This window comes from Pseudophryne corroboree, assembly GCF_028390025.1.
Source record: "Pseudophryne corroboree isolate aPseCor3 chromosome 3 unlocalized genomic scaffold, aPseCor3.hap2 SUPER_3_unloc_5, whole genome shotgun sequence".
NCBI classification, from domain to species: Eukaryota; Metazoa; Chordata; class Amphibia; order Anura; family Myobatrachidae; genus Pseudophryne; species Pseudophryne corroboree.
In genome coordinates this window covers 3,405,758-3,426,874 of record NW_026967541.1, presented here as the reverse complement: position 1 = coordinate 3,426,874, position 21,117 = coordinate 3,405,758, and the positions used below count along the sequence as shown (strand labels likewise).

Below are 21,117 nucleotides of genomic sequence, written 5' to 3'. Positions count from 1 at the left end.
GTCTAGAATCATACCCAGGAACAGCAGACGCGTCGCAGGAATCAGCTGCGACTTTGTGATATTCAGAATCCAGCCGTGCTTATGCAGCACTTCCTGAGATAGTGCTACGCTGACTAGCAACTGCTCCTTGGACCTCGCCTTTATCAGGAGATCGTCCAAGTATGGGATAATTATAACTCCCTTCTTTCGAAGGAGTATCATCATTTCAGCCATTACCTTGGTAAATACCCTCGGTGCCGTGGACAGACCAAACGGCAACGTCTGGAATTGGTAATGACAGTCCTGTACCACAAATCTGAGGTACTCCTGGTGAGGTGGGTAAATGGGGACATGCAGGTATGCATCCTTGATGTCCAATGACACCATAAAATCCCCCTCTTCCAGGCTTGCAATAACCGCCCTGAGCGATTCCATCTTGAACTTGAACTTCCTTATATAAGTGTTCAAGGATTTTAAATTTAGGATGGGTCTCACCGAACCGTCTGGTTTCGGTACCACAAACATTGTGGAATAGTAACCCCGCCCCTGTTGAAGGGGGGGGGGGGGGTACCTTGATTATCACCTGCTGGAGCTACAGCTTGTGAATAGCGTCCAGTACTACCTCCCTTTCTTTGGGAGCAGCCGGGAAGGCAGATTTGAGGTAACGGCGAGGGGGAGTGAACTCGAACTCCAGCTTGTATCCCTGAGATACCACTTGCAGAACCCAGGGATCCACCTGTGAGCGAACCCACTGGTCGCTGAAGTTCCGGAGACGCGCCCTCACCGCACCTGGCTCCACCTGTGGAGCCCCAGCGTCATGCGGTGGACTTAGAGGAAGCGGGGGAGGATTTTTGTTCCTGGGAACTGGCTGTCTGGTGCAGCTTTTTCCCTCTTCCCCTGCCTCTGGGCAAAAAGGAAGCGCCTCTGACCCGCTTGCCTTTTTGTGTCCGAAAGGACTGTACCTGATAATACGGTGCTTTCGTAGGCTGTGAGGAAACCTGAGGTAAAAATGTCGTCTTCCCAGCTGTCGCTGTGGATACTAGGTCCGAGAGACCATCCCCAAACAATTCCTCACGCCTTTTAGAATCAGCATCACCTGTCCACTGCCGAGTCCATAATACTCTTCTGGCAGAAATGGACATTGCATTAACTCTAGATGGCAGCCGGCAAATATCCCTCTGTGCATCTCTCATATATAAGACTACGTCTTTAATATGCTCTATGGTTAGCAAAATAGTATCCCTGTCTAGGGTATCAATATTATCTGACAGGGTATCGGACCAAGCTGCTGCAGCACTACACATCCATGCTGAAGCAATTGCAGGTCTCAGTATAGTACCTGAGTGTGTATATACAGACTTCAGGATAGCCTCCTGCTTTCTATCAGCAGGCTCCTTTAAGGCGGCCGTATCCTGAGACGGCAGTGCCACCTTTTTTGACAAGCGTGTGAGCACCTAATCCACCCTAGGGGATGTCTCCCAACGTAGCCTGTCCTCTGGCGGGAAAGGGTACGCCATTAGTAACTTTTTAGAAATCACTAGTTTCTTATCGGGGGAACCCCACGCTTCTTCACACACTTCATTCAACTCATCTGATGGGGGAAAAAATAAGAATTTACTTACCGATAATTCTATTTCTCGGAGTCCGTAGTGGATGCTGGGGTTCCTGAAAGGACCATGGGGAATAGCGGCTCCGCAGGAGACAGGGCACAAAAGTAAAGCTTTTACAGGTCAGGTGGTGTGTACTGGCTCCTCCCCCTATGACCCTCCTCCAGACTCCAGTTAGGTACTGTGCCCGGACGAGCGTACACAATAAGGGAGGATTTTGAATCCCGGGTAAGACTCATACCAGCCACACCAATCACACCGTACAACTTGTGATCTAAACCCAGTTAACAGTATGATAACAGAGGAGCCTCTGAAAGATGGCTTCCTAAACAATAACCCGAATTAGTTAACAATAACTATGTACAAGTATTGCAGATAATCCGCACTTGGGATGGGCGCCCAGCATCCACTACGGACTCCGAGAAATAGAATTATCGGTAAGTAAATTCTTATTTTCTCTATCGTCCTAAGTGGATGCTGGGGTTCCTGAAAGGACCATGGGGATTATACCAAAGCTCCCAAATGGGCGGGAGAGTGCGGATGACTCTGCAGCACCGAATGAGAGAACTCCAGGTCCTCTTTTGCCAGGGTATCAAATTTGTAAAATTTTACAAACGTGTTCTCCCCTGACCACGTAGCTGCTCGGCAGAGTTGTAATGCCGAGACCCCTCGGGCAGCCGCCCAAGATGAGCCCACCTTCCTTGTGGAATGGGCCTTAACAGATTTAGGCTGTGGCAGGCCTGCCACAGAATGTGCAAGTTGAATTTTGTTACAAATCCAACGAGCAATCGACTGCTTAGAAGCAGGAGCACCCAACTTGTTGGGTGCATACAGTATAAACAGCGAGTCAGATTTTCTGACTCCAGCCGTCCTTGAAATATATATTTTTAAGGCTCTGACAACGTCTAACAACTTGGAGTCCTCCAAGTCGTCTGTAGCCGCAGGCACTACAATAGGCTGGTTCAGGTGAAACGCTGATACCACCTTAGGGAGAAAATGCGGACGCGTCCGCAGCTCTGCCCTATCCGAATGGAAAATTAAATAAGGGCTTTTATAAGATAAAGCCGCCAGTTCAGATACTCTCCTGGCCGAAGCCAGGGCCAGTAACATAGTCACTTTCCATGTGAGATATTTCAAATCCACATTCTTTAGTGGTTCAAACCAATGGGATTTGAGGAAATCTAAAACTACATTTAGATCCCACTGTGCCATCGGAGGCACCACAGGAGGCTGTATATGCAGTACTCCTTTGACAAAAGTCTGGACCTCAGGGACTGAGGCCAATTCTTTTTGGAAGAATATTGACAGGGCCGAAATTTGAACCTTTATAGATCCCAATTTGAGACCCATAGACAATCCTGATTGCAGGAAATGTAGGAAACGACCCAGTTGTCCGTCGGAGCACTCCGATCCTCGCACCACGCAACATATTTTCGCCAAATACGGTGATAATGTTTCGCGGTGACTTCCTTCCTTGCCTTTATCAAGGTAGGAATGACTTCTTCTGGAATGCCTTTTCCTTTTAGGATCTGGCATTCAACCGCCATGCCGTCAAACGCAGCCGCGGTAAGTCTTGAAAAAGACAAGGACCCTGCTGAAGCAGGTCCCTTCTCAGAGGTAGAGGCCACGGATCGTCCGTGACCATCTCTTGAAGTTCCGGGTACCAAGTCCTTCTTGGCCAATCCGGAGCCACTAGTCTTACTCCTCTTTGCCGTATAATCCTCAATACCTTTGGTATGAGAGGCAGAGGAGGAAACACATATACCGACTGGTACACCCAAGGTGTTACCAGCGCGTCCACAGCTATTGCCTGCGGATCTCTTGACCTGGCGCAATACCTGTCCAGTGTTTTGTTGAGGCGAGACGCCATCATGTCCACCATTGGTTTTACCCAACGGTTTAATAGCATGTGGAAAACTTCTGGATGAAGTCCCCACTCTCCCGGGTGAAGGTCGTGTCTGCTGAGGAAGTCTGCTTCCCAGTTGTCCACGCCCGGGATGAATACTGCTGACAGTGCTATCACGTGATTCTCCGCCCAGCGAAGGATCATGGCAGCTTCTGCCATTGCCCTCCTGCTTCTTGTGCCGCCCTGTCTGTTTACATGGGCGACTGTCGTGATGTTGTCCGACTGGATCAACATCGGTCTTCCTTGAAGCAGAGGTTCCGCCTGGCTTAGAGCATTGTAGATTGCTCTTAGTTCCAGAATGTTTATGTGAAGAGACTTTTCCAGGCTCGACCACACTCCCTGGAAATTTCTTCCCTGTGTGACTGCTCCCCAGCCTCTCAGGCTGGCATCCGTGGTCACCAGGATCCAATCCTGTATGCCGAATCTGCGGCCCTCCAATAGATGAGCCTCCTGCAACCACCACAGAAGGGATACCCTTGTCCTCGGCGACAGGGTTATCCGCAGGTGCATCTGAAGATGCGACCCTGACCATTTGTCCAACAGATCCCTTTGCATGGAATCTGCCGAATGGGATTGCTTCGTAAGAAGCTACCATTTTTCCCAGGACTCTTGTGCATTGATGTACAGACACCTTTCCTGGTTTTAGGAGGTTCCTGACCAGGTCAGATAACTCCTTGGCTTTTTCCTCGGGAAGAAAAACCTTTTTCTGAACTGTGTCCAGAATCATCCCCAGGAACAGCAGACGAGTTGTCGGCATTAATTGGGATTTTGGATATTCAGAATCCATCCGTGCTGCTTTAGCACCTCTTGAGATAGTGCTAAACCCATCTCTAGCTGTTCTCTGGACCTTGCCCTTATTAGGAGATCGTCCAAGTATGGGATAATTAATACGCCTTTTCTTCGAAGAAGAATCATTATCTCGGCCATTACCTTTGTAAAGACCCGAGGTGCCGTGGACAAACCAAACGGCAGCGTCTGAAACTGATAGTGACAGTTTTGTACAACGAACCTGAGGTACCCCTGGTGTGAGGGGTAAATTGGAACGTGGAGATACGCATCCTTGATGTCCAAGGATACCATAAAGTCCCCTTCTTCCAGGTTCGCTATCACTGCTCTGAGTGACTCCATCTTGAACTTGAACTTCTTTATGTACAGGTTCAAAGACTTCAGATTTAGAATAGGCCTTACCGAACCATCCGGCTTCGGTACCACAAATAGAGTGGAATAATACCCCTTCCCTTGTTGTAGAAGAGGTACCTTGACTATCACCTGCTGAGAATACAGCTTGTGAATGGCTTCCAAAACCGTCTCCCTTTCGGAGGGGGACGTTGGTAAAGCAGACTTCAGGAAACGGCGAGGTGGCTCTGTCTCTAATTCCAACCTATACCCCTGAGATATTATCTGCAGGATCCAGGGATTTACCTGCGAGTGAGCCCACTGCGCGCTGTAATTCTTGAGACGACCGCCTACCGCCCCCGAGTTCGCTTGCGAAGCCCCAGCGTCATGCTGAGGCTTTTGTAGAAGCCGGGGAGGGCTTCTGTTCCTGGGAAGGAGCTGCCTGTTGCTGTCTCTTCCCTCGTCCTCTGCCTCGTGGCAGATATTAATAGCCCTTTGCTCTCTTATTTTTAAAGGAACGAAAGGGCTGCGGTTGAAAGGTCGGTGCCTTTTTCTGTTGGGGAGTGACTTGAGGTAGAAAGGTGGATTTCCCGGCCGTAGCCACCAAATCCGATAGACCGACCCCAAATAACTCTACGCATCGCCTGTCCACTGTCGTGTCCATAAAGCTCTTCTGGCCGAAATGGACATAGCACTTACCCGTGATGCCAGTGTGCAGATATCTCTCTGTGCATCACGCATATAAAGAAATGCATCCTTTATTTGTTCTAACGACAGTAAAATATTGTCCCTGTCCAGGGTATCAATATTTTCGATCAGGGACTCTGACCAAACTACCCCAGCACTGCACATCCAGGCAGTCGCAATAGCTGGTCGTAGTATAACACCTGCATGTGTGTATATACCTTTTTGGATATTTTCCATCCTCCTATCTGATGGATCTTTAAGTGCGGCCGTCTCAGGAGAGGGTAACGCCACTTGTTTTGATAAGCGTGTTAGCGCTTTGTCCACCCTAGGAGGTGTTTCCCAGCGCTCCCTAACCTCTGGCGGGAAAGGGTATAAAGCCAATAACTTCTTGGAAATTAGCAGTTTTTTATCGGGGGCACCCCACGCTTCATCACACACGTCATTTAATTCTTCTGATTCGGGAAAAACTACTGGTAGTTTTTTCACACCCCACATAATACCCTGTTTAGTGGTACCTGTAGTATCAGCTAAATGTAACATCTCCTTTATTGCCAAAATCATATAACGTGTGGCCCTACTGGAAAATACGGTTGATTCGTCACCTTCACCACCGGAATCAGTGCCTGTGTCTGGGTCTGTGTCGACCGACTGAGGCAAAAGGCGTTTTTCTGTAGTGCAGTGCAGGGGAGAGACCTGGGAGCCTTCCTGACCAGCGGAGGACCGTGGGGATTATACCAAAGCTCCCAAACGGGCGGGAGAGTGCGGATGACTCTGCAGCACCGAATGAGAGTACTCTAGGTCCTCCTCAGCCAGGGTATCAAATTTGTAGAATTTTGCAAACGTGTTTGCCCCTGACCAAGTAGCTGCTAGGCAAAGTTGTAAAGCCGAGACCCCTCGGGCAGCCGCCCAAGATGAGCCCACCTTCCTTGTGGAGTGGGCATTTACAGATTATGGCTGTGGCAGGCCTGCCACAGAATGTGCAAGCTGAATTGTACTACAAATCCAACGAGCAATAGTCTGCTTAGAAGCAGGAGCACCCAGCTTGTTGGGTGCATACAGGATAAACAGCGAGTCAGATTTTCTGACTCCAGCCGTCCTGGAAACATATATTTTCAGGGCCCTGACAACGTCCAGCAACTTGGAGTCCTCCAAGTCCCTAGTAGCCGCAGGTACCACAATAGGCTGGTTCAGGTGAAACGCTGAAACCACCTTAGGGAGAAATTGAGGAAGAGTCCTCAATTCTGCCCTGTCCGTATGAAAAATCAGGTAAGGGCTTTTATAAGATAAAGCCGCCAATTCTGACACGCGCCTGGCCGAAGCCAGGGCCAACAGCATGACCACTTTCCATGTGAGATATTTCAAATCCACAGATTTAAGCGGTTCAAACCAATGTGATTTTAGGAACCCCAAAACTACATTGAGATCCCAAGGTGCCACTGGAGGCACAAAAGGAGGCTGTATATGCAGCACCCCCTTGACAAACGTCTGAACTTCAGGAACTGAAGCCAGTTCTTTCTGGAAGAAAATCGACAGGGCCGAAATCTGAACCTTAATGGATCCTAATTTTAGGCCCATAGACACTCCTGTTTGCAGGAAATGCAGGAATCGACCCAGTTGAAATTCCTCCATTGGGGCCTTCCTGGCCTCGCACCACGCAACATATTTTCGCCAAATGCGGTGATAATGCTTTGCGGTCACATCCTTCCTGGCTTTGATCAGGGTAGGAATGACTTCTTCCGGAATGCCTTTTTCCTTCAGGATCCGGCGTTCAACCGCCATGCCGTCAAACGCAGCCGCGGTAAGTCTTGGAACAGACAGGGTCCTTGCTGGAGCAGGTCCCTTCTTAGAGGTAGAGGCCACGGGTCCTCTGTGAGCATCTCTTGAAGTTCCGGGTACCAAATCCTTCTTGGCCAATCCGGAGCCACGAGTATAGTTCTTACTCCTCTCCGTCTTATAGTTCTCAGTACCTTGGGTATGAGAGGCAGAGGAGGGAACACATACACTGACTGGTACACCCACGGTGTTACCAGAACGTCCACAGCTATTGCCTGAGGGTCCCTTGACCTGGCGCAATACCTGTCGAGTTTCTTGTTGAGGCGGGACGCCATCATGTCCACCTTTGGTTTTTCCCAACGGTTTACAATCATGTGGAAGACTTCTGGGTGAAGTCCCCACTCTCCCGGGTGGAGGTCGTGCCTGCTGAGGAAGTCTGCTTTCCAGTTGTCCACTCCCGGAATGAACACTGCTGACCGTGCTATCACATGATTTTCCGCCCAGCGAAGAATCCTTGCAGCTTCTGCCATTGCCCTCCTGCTTCTTGTGCCGCCCTGTCTGTTCACATGGGCGACTGCCGTGATGTTGTCCGACTGGATCAGCACCGGCTGACCTTGAAGCAGAGGTCTTGCTTGGCTTAGGGCATTGTAAATGGCCCTTAGCTAAAGGATATTTATGTGAAGTGATGTCTCCAGGCTTGATCACAAGCCCTGGAAATTTCTTCCCTGTGTGACTGCTCCCCAGCCTCGCAGGCTGGCATCCGTGGTCACCAGGACCCAGTCCTGAATGCCGAATCTGCGGCCCTCTAGAAGATGAGCACTCTGCAACCACCACAGGAGAGACACCCTTGTCTTTGGTGACAGGGTTATCCGCTGATGCATCTGAAGATGCGATCCGGACCATTTGTCCAGCAGGTCCCACTGGAAAGTTCTTGCGTGGAATCTGCCGAATGGGATTGCTTCGTAGGAAGCCACCATTTTTCCCAGGACCCTTGTGCATTGATGCACTGACACATGGCCTGGTTTTAGGAGGTTTCTGACTAGTTCGGATAACTCCCTGGCTTTCTCCTCCGGGAGAAACACCTTTTTCTGGACTGTGTCCAGGATCATCCCTAGGAATAGAAGACGTGTCGTCGGGATCAGCTGCGATTTTGGAATATTGAGAATCCAACCGTGCTGCGCAACACTGCTTGAGATAGTGCTACCCCGACTACCAACTGTTCCCTGGATCTTGCCCTTATCAGGAGATCGTCCAAGTAAGGGATAACTAAAACTCCCTTCCTTCGAAGGAGTATCATCATTTCGGCCATTACTATGGTAAAGACCCGGGGTGCCGTGGACAAACCAAACGGCAGCGTCTGAAACTGATAGTGACAGTTCTGTACCACAAACCTTAGGTACCCTTGGTGAGAAGGGTAAATTGGGACATGGAGGTAAGCATCCTTCCATATTGGTTTGACTGAGCCATCCGGCTTTGATACTACAAAAAGATTGGAATAAAACCCTTGACCTTGTTGGTGTACTGGAACCTGAACCAAAACTGCTGAATGTACGAGAGACTGAACAGCGGTCTGCAGACCTGCCCACTTGTCTGCTGACACAGGCAGACCTGTCTTGAAAAACTGCATCGGTGATAGACAGTCAAACTCATTGCAACCTCTTAAAACAAAACTGCGGATCCACCCATCTGTGATGTCTGAAACTACACGAAGGGAAACTTCTGAAGGTGTGCTCCCACAACTGAAGAGCAGAGATGGGCTGGAAGCCCGTCATGCCACTGGCTTGAGTCCTGACGATGGTTAGTGGTTTGTTGAAAATCACGTCCCTCTGCATGGCGGCCTGTCAAGAACGCAACCACAGCAGCTGTTGGGCTGCAAGCCGAGAACAAACTTGTCCAACGTCCAACGAAGCCGTACCTAAATACTCAACCAATTCACAAATGTGATCGGTAAGAAATATAAGCTGGTCTGAGGAAAAACCCTGTTGTAGGCCTAACCTGAGCTGTTTCATGCAACTACAGCCTTGTTAACCCAAACTCCAACTCAAACAGGTGTAAGCATCACCCCTGTTGCTGTATACATGGACTTTAGCATGGCCTCCAGCTTACTCTCCGAGGGGTCTTTAAGCGTAGCTGCACCCGGGACTGGAATAGTTAATTTTAGTGAAAGTTTATAAACTGAAGACTCCACCGATGGCGATTTAGTTGTCATAGCCTGTGGGAAAAGATATTTAGACAGAAATCGCTTTGTCCCAGAAAAGTGTTTTACTGGATTTAGCCATGCTTCTATTAACTGCTTAGTAAGAAATATGAATAAGAAAAACACACAGTCGCCCATAGTCTGCTAGCAATAAAACCTCTTATGTTTCAGTACAACCTAGCAGCTGGCGTACCGCTCTAATGAGATCATCATAGCTCGGGCTATTAGTGACCTCACTATCTGACTCCTGACCCAATGCTGAGATATCAGATGTGGCATTGAATCGTCAGAATGTGATTATGAGACAAACTTTGACCATTCTTAGAAATTGAATTATACATGGACTTTGTAACCCAGCAAAGTTCTAGAAACATCCTGAGCCCACATTGGCTGCTTACACGGTATTATCTGTGAATCAGACTTAGCCGCCTCACGGTCTTTTCGTGCAGCGAACAACTCTGACTGCAAATCAGACATTCTCACAGTTATCACAGACAAGCTGCTGTTTCTCATATTGTCATGCAGACAGACTGACAATAATACAGTGAGACAACGTCCGCACAACTCAGTGAAAATAACTGTAGTGTCTATAATACCACGTGCACCGCACTGTGTCATAGAGGAAATCTATGATGGTCACTGTGCCACCTACTAAACACCCCTGCCCCCTCCAGTGGCCGTGTGTTGTAGGACTGACATATTGCTGTAGGAAGAAGCAGGAAGTAGGTGTGTAACCTTTGTGTGAAAACGGCGTCCCAGCATGTGCATCTGACTATAACCTATGTACCCCCAAAAGCACTAATAACCTAGGCTTAATAGCATGTTATGTCCCTTATAGCCCTGGCCACCATCCCTTATATTTAGGGGAACCGCTGAACTAGGGAACGCCATGACCTCCCCCAATGCTTAAAGCAGTGAGCCGCGCATAGCTTCTTCCACCCCCCCCCCCCGCATTGTATACCGTGCGCCAGCTCTGAGTGACGGCGCCCTGCAACAGCCTCAGCTACCCACCGTGGTCTGTGCGCTGGTGGAAGCCGGAGAGCGGGGTAGATGTGTAATGTGACGGGCGTCCAGCGGCGGCAGTGTGACCTGTCCGCTGCTGCAAGCCGCGCTGCCGGGAGCCGCTTCTCTGGAGCCACGAGGTGTAGCCTGACAGGTGCCCAGCGGCAGCATTATTTGACCACTGCTGGAAGCCGCTTCCCAGTTGTCTAGAGGGGCAGATTGTAGAGGCCAGTGGCAGCGCTGTTTGGAGCTGTGCTGCTGGGTGCCGGGGAAACGGGCAGGTGTGGAGCGACGCAGGTGCCCAGTGGCAGTATGTGTCTGACCGCTGGTGGGAGCCGGGAAGAGGGGGAGTTTGATCCAGTAAAGCTATACCTTAGTAAGCAGCTTGTGGAAAACACATTCCCCACACATGGAGGGGCGGCAGCAGGAGCTAACTGCCCTACTATCACAGCAACAAACAGGCCCAACGGAGCGGCGGCAGCATAAGCTGACCGCCCGCTCCTTACCTCAGTGTAATGGCGAGGTTCTGATGGGGCTTCTGTCTAAGCTCCGTCCAGCTCCTGCAGCCATGTCTGAATCAGCTAACGCTGATGAAGGTCTATAGCGGGTCTTCTCTGTCTAAGCACCAACAAGCCTTCGCTGCACAACAGCAGCACACACTCCCGGACCCACGCTTCTTAATAAGCTGGGAAGGGAGTGTAATTGATACAAGAAAAAATATTTAGAAAAAATAAAAGTAAACCCTGGAATGACTCCAGGATGCGACCTTCCCTGGTGAAGGCACAAAAACACTGAGGCATCTTGGGAGTATGGAGGGGGGAAGAGGGTTACACATTTAAATATGTAAATGTGCCTATCCCTGCTATCGCACCGTCCATATCCCAAGAGTAGTACAGTGCCCCCTAGTGGATGAAAAATAAATAAGTGATGTCACTGTGACACTCCCAGATCCCCTAACCTCCCCAGTCATGTCCCTGTATTATTACTATAGATACAAGTGATTTCACTGTGAAGCTCCCAGATCTCCTCACTTCGCCCTCACGTCTCTGTATTATTACTATAGATATGTGATGTTACTGTGATGCTCCCAGATCACCCTCACCTCCCCAGTCATGTCCCTGTATTATTACTACAGATATAAGTGACGTCACTGTGACACCCACAGATCCACTCACCTCCCCAGTCATGTCCCTGTATTATTACTATAGCTATTAGTGATGTCACTGTGAAACTCCCAGATCCCCTCACTTCCCCAGTCATGTCCCTGTATTATTACTATAGATATTTGATGTCACTGTAACACTCCCAGACCCCCTCACCCCCCAGTCATGTCCCTGTATTATTATTATTATAATTATTATTTAAGAAATAAGTGATGTCACTATGATGCTCCCAGATCTCTTTACCTCTACAGTCATGTCCCTGTTTCATTAGTGGAGATATAAGTGATGTCTCAGATCCCTTCACCTTCCCAGTCATGTCCTTGTATTCTTACTAGAGACATACGTGGTGTCACTGTGACACTCCCAGATCCCTTTACCTCTCCAGTCACGTCCCTGTATTATTAGTAGAGATATAAGTGATGTCACTCTGATGCTCCCAGATCCCCTCACCTCCCCAGTTATGTCCCTGTATTAATACTATAGATATAAGTGATGTCACTGTGACATTTCCAGATCCCCATACCTCCCCAGTCATGTCCCATTATTATTATTACTATAGATATAAGTGACGTCACTGTGATGCTCTCATATCCCCTCACCTCTCCAGTCATGTCCCTGTATTATTATTATAGATATGTGAAATCACTGTGACATTCCAAGATCCCCTCATTTCCCAGTCATGTCCCTTTATTATTACTATAGATGTAAGTGATGTCACTGTGACACTCCCAGATCCCCTCACCTCCCCAGTCATGTCCCTGTATTATTACTATAGATATAAGTGATGTCACTGTGAAGCTCCCAGATCCCCCTCACCTGCCCAGTCATATCCCTGTATTATTACTCTAGTTATATGTGATGTAAATGTGACGCTACCAGATCCCCCTCACCCCCCAGTCATGCCCCTGTATTATTACTATAGATATTAGTGATGTCACTGACACTACCAGATCCCCTCACTTCCCCAGTCATGTCCCTGTAATATTACTATAGATATGTAATGTAACTGTAACACTCCCAGACCCCATCACCCCCCAGTCATGTCCCTGTATTATTATTATTAAAGATATAAATGACGTCACTATGATGTTCTCATATCCCCTCACCCCCCCCACCAATCATGTCCCTGTATTATTACTATAGATATAAGTGATGTCACTGTGACTTTCCCAGATCTCCTCACCTCCCCATTCATGACCTTGTATAATTACTATAGCTATAAGTGATGTCACTGTGATGTTCCCAGACCCCTTGACCCCCCCCATTCATGTCCCTGAATTATTATTATTACAATTATAAATATAAGTAATGTCACTATGATGCTCCCTGATCCCCTCACCTCCCCAGTCATGTCCCTGTATTATTAGTATAGCTATAAGTAATGTAAATGTGACGCTTCCCCATCCCCCTCACTTCCCCCAGTCATGTCCCTTTATTATTGCTATAGATAAGTGATGTAACTGTGACGCTCCCAGACCACCTCACCTCCCCAGTCATGCCCCTGTATTATTACTATAGAAACATAGAAACATAGAATTTGACGGCAGATAAGAACCACTTGGCCCATCTAGTCTGCCCCTTTTTTTTAATCCTTTAGGTAATCTCAACCCTTTTTGAACCTTAATTCTTTGTAAGGATATCCTTATGTCTATCCCATGCATGTTTAAATTGCTCTACAATCTTAGTCTCTACCACCTCTGATGTGAGACTATTCCACTTATCCAATACCCTTTCTGTGAAGTAATTTTTCCTTAAATTTCCCCTGAACTTTAAGGAAAAATTACTTATAGATATAAGTGATGTCACTGTGACATCATTACCACTCCCAATGTATAATAATAATAATAATAATAATAATAATAATAATACCAGGACACCACAAGCTGCTGTCCCTGTATAATAATAACCATACACAAAAACCTGCTCCCTCTGTATTATACTAATTACAACAGGACACCACATTCTGCTATCCCTTTATAGTAATAATAAAATTACACCACAGGCTGCTCCCTCTGCAAAATAATAATAATAATAAATAAGATTTTACTCACCGGTAAATCTATTTCTCGTAGTCCGTAGTGGATGCTGGGGACTCCGTAAGGACCATGGGGAATAGACGGGCTCCGCAGGAGACTGGGCACTCTAAGAAAGATTTAGGACTACCTGGTGTGCACTGGCTCCTCCCCCTATGACCCTCCTCCAAGCCTCAGTTAGGACACTGTGCCCGGAAGAGCTGACACAATAAGGAAGGATTTTGAATCCCGGGTAAGACTCATACCAGCCACACCAATCACACCATGTAACTCGTGATAGGAACCCCGGTTAACAGTATGATAACAAAAAAGAAGCCTCTGAATAGATGGCTCGCAATAACAACCCGAATTTTGTAACAATAACTATTTACAAGTATTGCAGACAATCCGCACTTGGGATGGGCGCCCAGCATCCACTACGGACTACGAGAAATAGATTTACCGGTGAGTAAAATCTTATTTTCTCTAACATCCTAGTGGATGCTGGGGACTCCGTAAGGACCATGGGGATTATACCAAAGCTCCCAAACGGGCGGGAGAGTGCGGATGACTCTGCAGCACCGAATGAGAGAACTCCAGGTCCTCCTCAGCCAGGGTATCAAATTTGTAGAATTTTGCAAACGTGTTTGCCCCTGACCAAGTAGCAGCTCGGCAAAGTTGTAAAGCCGAGACCCCTCGGGCAGCCGCCCAAGATGAGCCCACCTTCCTTGTGGAATGGGCTTTTACTGATTTATACTGCGGTAATCCCACCGCAGAATGCGCCAGCTGAATAGTGCTACAAATCCAGCGCGCAATAGACTGCTTAGAAGCAGGAGCACCCAACTTGTTGGGTGCATACAGGATAAACAGCGAGTCAGTCTTCCTGACTCCAGCCGTCCTGGAAACATATATTTTCAGGGCCCTGACTACGTCCAGAAACTTGGAATCCTCCAAGTCCCTAGTAGCCGCAGGCACCACAATAGGTTGGTTCAAGTGAAACGCTGAGACCACCTTAGGGAGAAACTGAGGACGAGTCCTCAATTCTGCCCTATCCATATGGAAAATCAGATAGGGGCTTTTACAGGACAAAGCCGCCAATTCTGACACACGTCTGGCCGAAGCCAGAGCCAACAACATGACCACTTTCCACGTGAGATATTTTAAATCCACGGTCTTTAGTGGCTCAAACCAATGTGATTTTAGAAACTCCAAGACCACATTGAGATCCCAAGGTGCCACTGGGGGCAGAAAAGGAGTCTGAATATGCAGAACTCCCTTGACAAAAGTCTGAACTTCAGGTAGCGAAGACAGTTCTTTCTGGAAGAAAATCGACAGGGCCGAGATCTGGACTTTAATGGACCCCAACTTGAGGCTCAAAGTCACACCTGCTTGCAGGAAATGTAGGAAACGACCCAGTTGAAATTCCTCCGTTGGGGCCTTCCTGGCCTCACACCAAGCAACATACTTCCGCCAAATGCGGTGATAATGCTTTGCGGTGACATCCTTCCTGGCCTTGATCAGGGTAGGGATGACTTCCTCCGGAATACCCTTTTCCTTTAGGATCTGGCGTTCAACCGCCATGCCGTCAAACGCAGCCGCGGTAAGTCTTGGAACAGACAAGGTCCCTGCAGCAGCAGGTCCTGTCTGAGCGGCAGAGGCCAAGGGTCCTCTGCAAGCATCTCTTGAAGCTCCGGGTACCAAGCTCTTCTTGGCCAATCTGGAGCCACGAGAATAGTTCTCACTCCTCGCCTTCTTTTTATTCTCAGTACCTTGGGTATGAGAGGCAGAGGAGGAAACACATAAACCGACTGGTACACCCACGGTGTCACTAGAGCGTCCACAGCGATCGCCTGAGGGTCTCTTGACCTGGCGCAATACTTTTTTAGCTTTTTGTTGAGGCAGGACGCCATCATGTCCACCTGTGGTTTTTCCCAACGGTTTACCAGCATCTGGAAGACTTCTGGATGAAGTCCCCATTCTCCCGAGTGAAGGTCGTGCCTGCTGAGGAAGTCTGCTTCCCAGTTGTCCACTCCCGGAATGAACACTGCCGTCAGTGCTAACACATGATTCTCTGCCCATCGGAGAATCCTTGTGGCTTCTGCCATTGCCCTCCTGCTTCTTGTGCCGCCCTGTCTGTTTACATGGGCGACTGCCGTGATGTTGTCTGACTGTATCAGCACCGGCCGGTTGTGAAGCAGGGGTCTTGCCTGACTTAGGGCATTGTAGATGGCCCTTAGCTCCAGAATATTTATGTGCAGCGATATCTCCTGAGCTGACCACAGCCCCTGGAAATTTCTTCCCTGTGTGACTGTATTCCGAATCTGCGGCCCTCTAGTAGATGAGCCATCTGCAGCCACCACAGCAGCGACACCCTGGTCCTTGCCGACAGGTTTATCCGCTGTTGCATCTGGAGATGGGACCCGTACCATTTGTCCAACAGGTCCCACTGGAACGTCCTTGCGTGGAACCGTCCGAATGGAATCGCCTCATACGAGGCTACCATTTTTCCCAGGACTCGTGTGCATTGATGTACCGACACTTTTCCTGGTTTTAGGATGTCTCTGACTAGAGATGACAATTCCTCGGCTTTTTCCACTGGAAGAAACACTCTTTTCTGGTCTGTGTCCAGAATCATTCCCAGGAACAGAAGACGTGTCGTCGGGACCAGCTGTGACTTTGGGATATTGAGAATCCAGCCATGCTGTTGTAGCACTTCCTGAGAAAGTGCCACCCCCACTACCAACTGTTCCTTGGACCTCGCCTTTATCAGGAGATCGTCCAAGTACGGAATAATTAAAACTCCCTTCTTGCGAAGGAGTATCATCATTTCGGCCATTACCTTGGTAAAGACCCTCGGTGCCGTGGATAACCCAAACGGCAGCGTCTGGAACTGATAGTGACAGTCCTGTACCACAAATCTGAGGTACTCCTGGTGCGGAGGGTAAATGGGGACATGCAGGTATGCATCCTTGATGTCTAGGGATACCATGTAATCGCCCTCCTCCAGGCTCGCAATAACCGCCCTGAGCGATTCCATCTTGAACTTGAACCTTTTGATGTAAGTGTTCAAGGCTTTTACATTTAAGATGGGCCTCACCGAACCGTCCGGTTTCGGTACCACAAATAGTGTGGAATAGTAAGCCTTTCCTTGTTGAAGGAGGGGTACCTTGACAATCACCTGCTGTGAATATAGTTTCTGAATAGCCTCCAACACTGCCTCCCTGGCAGAGGGAGTTGCCGGTAAGGCAGACTTTAGGAAACGGCGGGGGGGGGGGGGGGGGGTCGTCTCGAATTCCAGCCTGTACCCCTGAAGTACTACTTGAAGGACCCAGGGATCTACCTGTGAGCAAGCCCACTGTGCGCTGAAAATTTTGAGACGGGCCCCCACCGTATCCTGTTCCACCTGGGTAGCCCCAGCGTCATCCTGCGGACTTACCGGACGCAGGGGAGGACTTCTGCTCCTGGGAACTAGCTGTGTGTTGCAGCTTTTTCCCTCTACCTCTGCCTCTCGGCAGAAAGGAGGAGCCTCTAGCCCTCTTGGGGTCGAAAGGACTGTACCTGATAATACGGTGACTGAAAGGACTGTACCTGATAATACGGTGCTTTCTTTTGTTGCGGGGCAGCATGTGGCAAAAAAGTCGATTTCCCAGCCGTAGCTGTGGACACGAGGTCCGAAAGACCATCCCCAAACAGTTCCACCCCCTTATAGGGTAAAACTTCCATGTGCCGCTTGGAGTCGGCATCACCTGACCATTGCCTAGTCCATAACCCCCGTCTGGCGGTAATGGACATCGCGCTTACTCTTGATGCCAGCCGGCAAATATCCCTCTGTGCATCACGCATGTATAAGACAGCGTCTTTTATATGCTGAAGCGTCAGCAAAATATTGTCCCTATCTATGGTATCAATATTATCCAACAGGGAATCTGACCACGCAGCAGCAGCACTGCACATCCAAGCTGATGCAATCGCTGGTCGCAATATAATGCCTGAGTGTGTGTAAATAGCCTTCAGGGTATTTTCCTGCCTTCTATCTGCAGGTTCCTTCAGGGCGGCCGTATCCGGAGACGGTAGTGCCACCTTCTTTGACAAGCGTGTCAGCGCCTTGTCTACCCTAGGGGGCGTTTCCCAACGTGACCTATCCTCTAGCGGGAAAGGGTACGCTGCCAATAATCGTTTTGAAATTACCAATTTCTTATCGGGGGAAGTCCACGCTTCCTCACACACCTCATTTAATTCCTCAGATGCAGGAAAAACTACTGGTAGTTTTTTCTCACCAAACATAATACCCTTTTTTGTGGTACCTGGGGTATTATCAGAAATGTGTAAAACATTTTTCATTGCCTCAATCATGTAACGGGTGGACCTATTGGAGGGTACACTAGTCTCATCCCCGTCGACACTGGAGTCGGTATCCGTGTCGACGTCTCTATCTGTCACCTGAGGTAGCGGGCGTTTTAAGGCCCCTGATGACATTTGAGACGCTGGAACAGGCACAAGCTGAGCCGGCTGTCCTATGTCGTCAAATCTTTTATGTAAGGAGTTGACACTTTCACGCAATTCCTTCCATAAGTCCAGCCACACCGGTGTCGACCCCTCAGGGGGTGACATCACATTCACAGGCATTTGCTCCGCCTCCACATCATTTTCCTCCTCATACATGTCGACACAGCCGTACCGACACACAGCAGACACACAGGGAATGCACTTACAGAGGACAGGACCCCACAAAGCCCTTGGGGAGACAGAGGGAGAGTATGCCAGCACACACCAGAGCGCTATATATATATCACAGGGATATCACCTATAATAGTGTGTTTTCCCCTTATAGCTGCATATAAAACTTATACTGCGCCTAATTTGTGCCCCCCTTACTCTTTTTTACCCTTTTCCGTTGCAGGACTGCAGGGGAGAGCCAGGGAGCTTCCTTCCAGCGGAGCTGTGAGGTAAAAATGGCGCCAGTGTGCTGAGGGAGAAGGCCCCGCCCCTTTTTCAGCAGGCTTTCTCCCGCTATTTTAATGTATCTGGCAGGGGTTAATATACACCTATATAGCCCCTTGGGCTATATATGGTGTTAGTTTGCCTGCCAAGGTGTTACTATTGCTGCTCAGGGCGCCCCCCCCCCAGCGCCCTGCACCCATCAGTGACCGCAGTGTGTGGTGTGCATGAGGAGCAATGGCGCACAGCTGCAGTGCTGTGCGCTACCTTGGAGAAGACAGAAGTCTTCAGCCGCCGATTTTCCGGACCTCTTCTTGCTTCTGGCTCTGTAAGGGAAACGACGGCGCGGCTCTGGGAACGGACTACGAGATCGGTGCCTGTGTTCGAACCCTCTGGAGCTAATGGTGTCCAGTAGCCTAAGAAGCCCAAGCTACCACCACTTAGGTAGGTTCGCTTCTTCTCCCCTTAGTCCCTCGCTGCAGTGAGCCTGTTGCCAGCAGGTCTCACTGTAAAATAAAAAACCTAAAGTATACTTTCTATCTAGGAGCTCAGGAGAGCCCCTAGTGTGCATCCAGCTCAGCCGGGCACAGAAATCTAACTGAGGCTTGGAGGAGGGTCGTAGGGGGAGGAGCCAGTGCACACCAGGTAGTCCTAAATCTTTCTTAGAGTGCCCAGTCTCCTGCGGAGCCCGTCTATTCCCCATGGTCCTTACGGAGTCCCCAGCATCCACTAGGACGTTAGAGAAATAATAATAATAATAATAATAATAATAATAATAATAATAATAATAAGACCAACAGGCTGTTCCCAATTTATAATAATAATAATAATAATAATAATAATAATAATAAAAGGAAACCACAGGCTGCTTCTCCTGTATAATAATAATAATAATAATAACAACAACAACAGGACACCACAGGCCGCTCCCTTCTGTATACTAATAATAACAGGACACCACAGCCTGCTGCCCCTGTATAATAATAATAAGTGGACACCAATAGCTACTCCTTTATAATATTAATAATAGGACAACAAAGGCTGCTCCTCCTGTATAATAATAATAATAATAATAATAATAATAATAACAACAACAACAACAACAACAGGACACCACAGGATACTCCCCCTATTGAAATAATAATAATGCTTCCTCTGTATAATATTAACAGGACACCACAGGCTGCTCCTACTGTATAATAATAATAATAATAATAATAACTGAACACCACAGGCTGCTCCCTCTGTATAACAATAACAGGACACGACAGGCTGCTCCTCCTGTATAATAATAATAATAATAATAACAGGACACCACAGGCTGCTCCCTCTGTATAACAATAACAGGACACGACAGGCTGCTCCTCCTGTATAATAATAATAACATCAGGACACCACAGGCTGCTCCCCCTGTAGAGTAGGATGCCACAGGCTGCTCCTCCTGTCTATTATGACAACACATGATGCTACCCCTGTATATTATTGCAACACAGGCTGCTCCCCCTGTATATTATGACAACACAGGCCACTCCCCTTGTATACTATGACAGCACAAGATGTTACCCCTGTATATTATGACAACACAGGCTGCTCCCCCTGTATATTATAACAACACAGGCCACTCCCCCTGTATACTATGACAACACAGGCCACTCCCTCTGTACACCTTGACAACACAGGCCACTCCCCCTGTATACTATGACAGCAGAGGATGCTACCTCTGTATACTATGACAACACAGGCCACTCCTCCTGTATACTATGACAACACAGGAAGCTATCCCTGTATATTATGACAACACAGGATGCTCCTCCTGTATATTATGACAACACAGGTCGCTCCCCCTGTACAGCACAATGCCACAGGACACAACACCTGTAATGTCGCGGGTATAGAATTACGGTAAGGGTGGGTTCTGCGCCACATGTATTACGGTAACGGCAGGGTCTGTGCGACATGTATTACGGTAAATGCGGGATCTGCGCTACCTGTATTAAGATAACGGCGGGGTCTGCACCACCTGTATTACAGTAACGGTGGGGTCTGCGCCACCTGTATTACAGTAACGGCGGGGTCTGCGCCACCTGTATTACGGTAACACCGGGGTCTGCACCACCTGTATTACGGTAACGGCGGGGTCTGCGCCACCTGTATTACGGTAACGGCGGGGTCTGCGTCACCTGTATTACGGTAACGGCGGGGTCTGCGCCACCTGTATTACGGTAACACCGGGGTCTGCGCCACCTGTATTACGGTAACGGCGGGGTCTGCGTCACCTGTATTACGGTAACGGCGGGGTCTGCGCCACCTGTATTACGGTAACGGCGGGGTCTGCTCCACCTGTATTACGGTAAAGGCGGGGTCTGCGCCACCTGTATTACGGTAAGGGCGGGGTCTGCGCCACCTGTATTACGGTAACGGCGGGGTCTGCGCCACCTGTATTACGGTAATAGGACAATAGAGTGTCAGCCACCTGTACAGGGATAATGCAGCACCAGAGGCTGCTCCAGCTGCACTATAACAAGGCACCAGAGGCTGCTCCCCCTGTAGTACAGAACCTGACACCAGAGCTGCTCAGCCTATAGAATAATAATAATAATAATATCATTACCTGCTGCCAGACACAGCAATGGCTGCTCTCTGCTCCTGCTGCCTTGTGGGAATGATAGAAGGAAGGCGGAGCTGACCAGGGGAAAATGGCCGCCGCTCCTGACGTCATTACACGGCCAGGGAACCT

General features: G+C 48.8%; 1 protein-coding gene across 1 annotated transcript in view; it reads right to left on the bottom strand.

Moving 5' to 3' along the window:
* The window catches only part of LOC134984372 (zinc finger protein 585A-like), a 131,697-nt gene that overhangs the window by 19,662 nt on the left and 90,918 nt on the right, over positions 1–21,117 (bottom strand). The window lies entirely within an intron of this gene.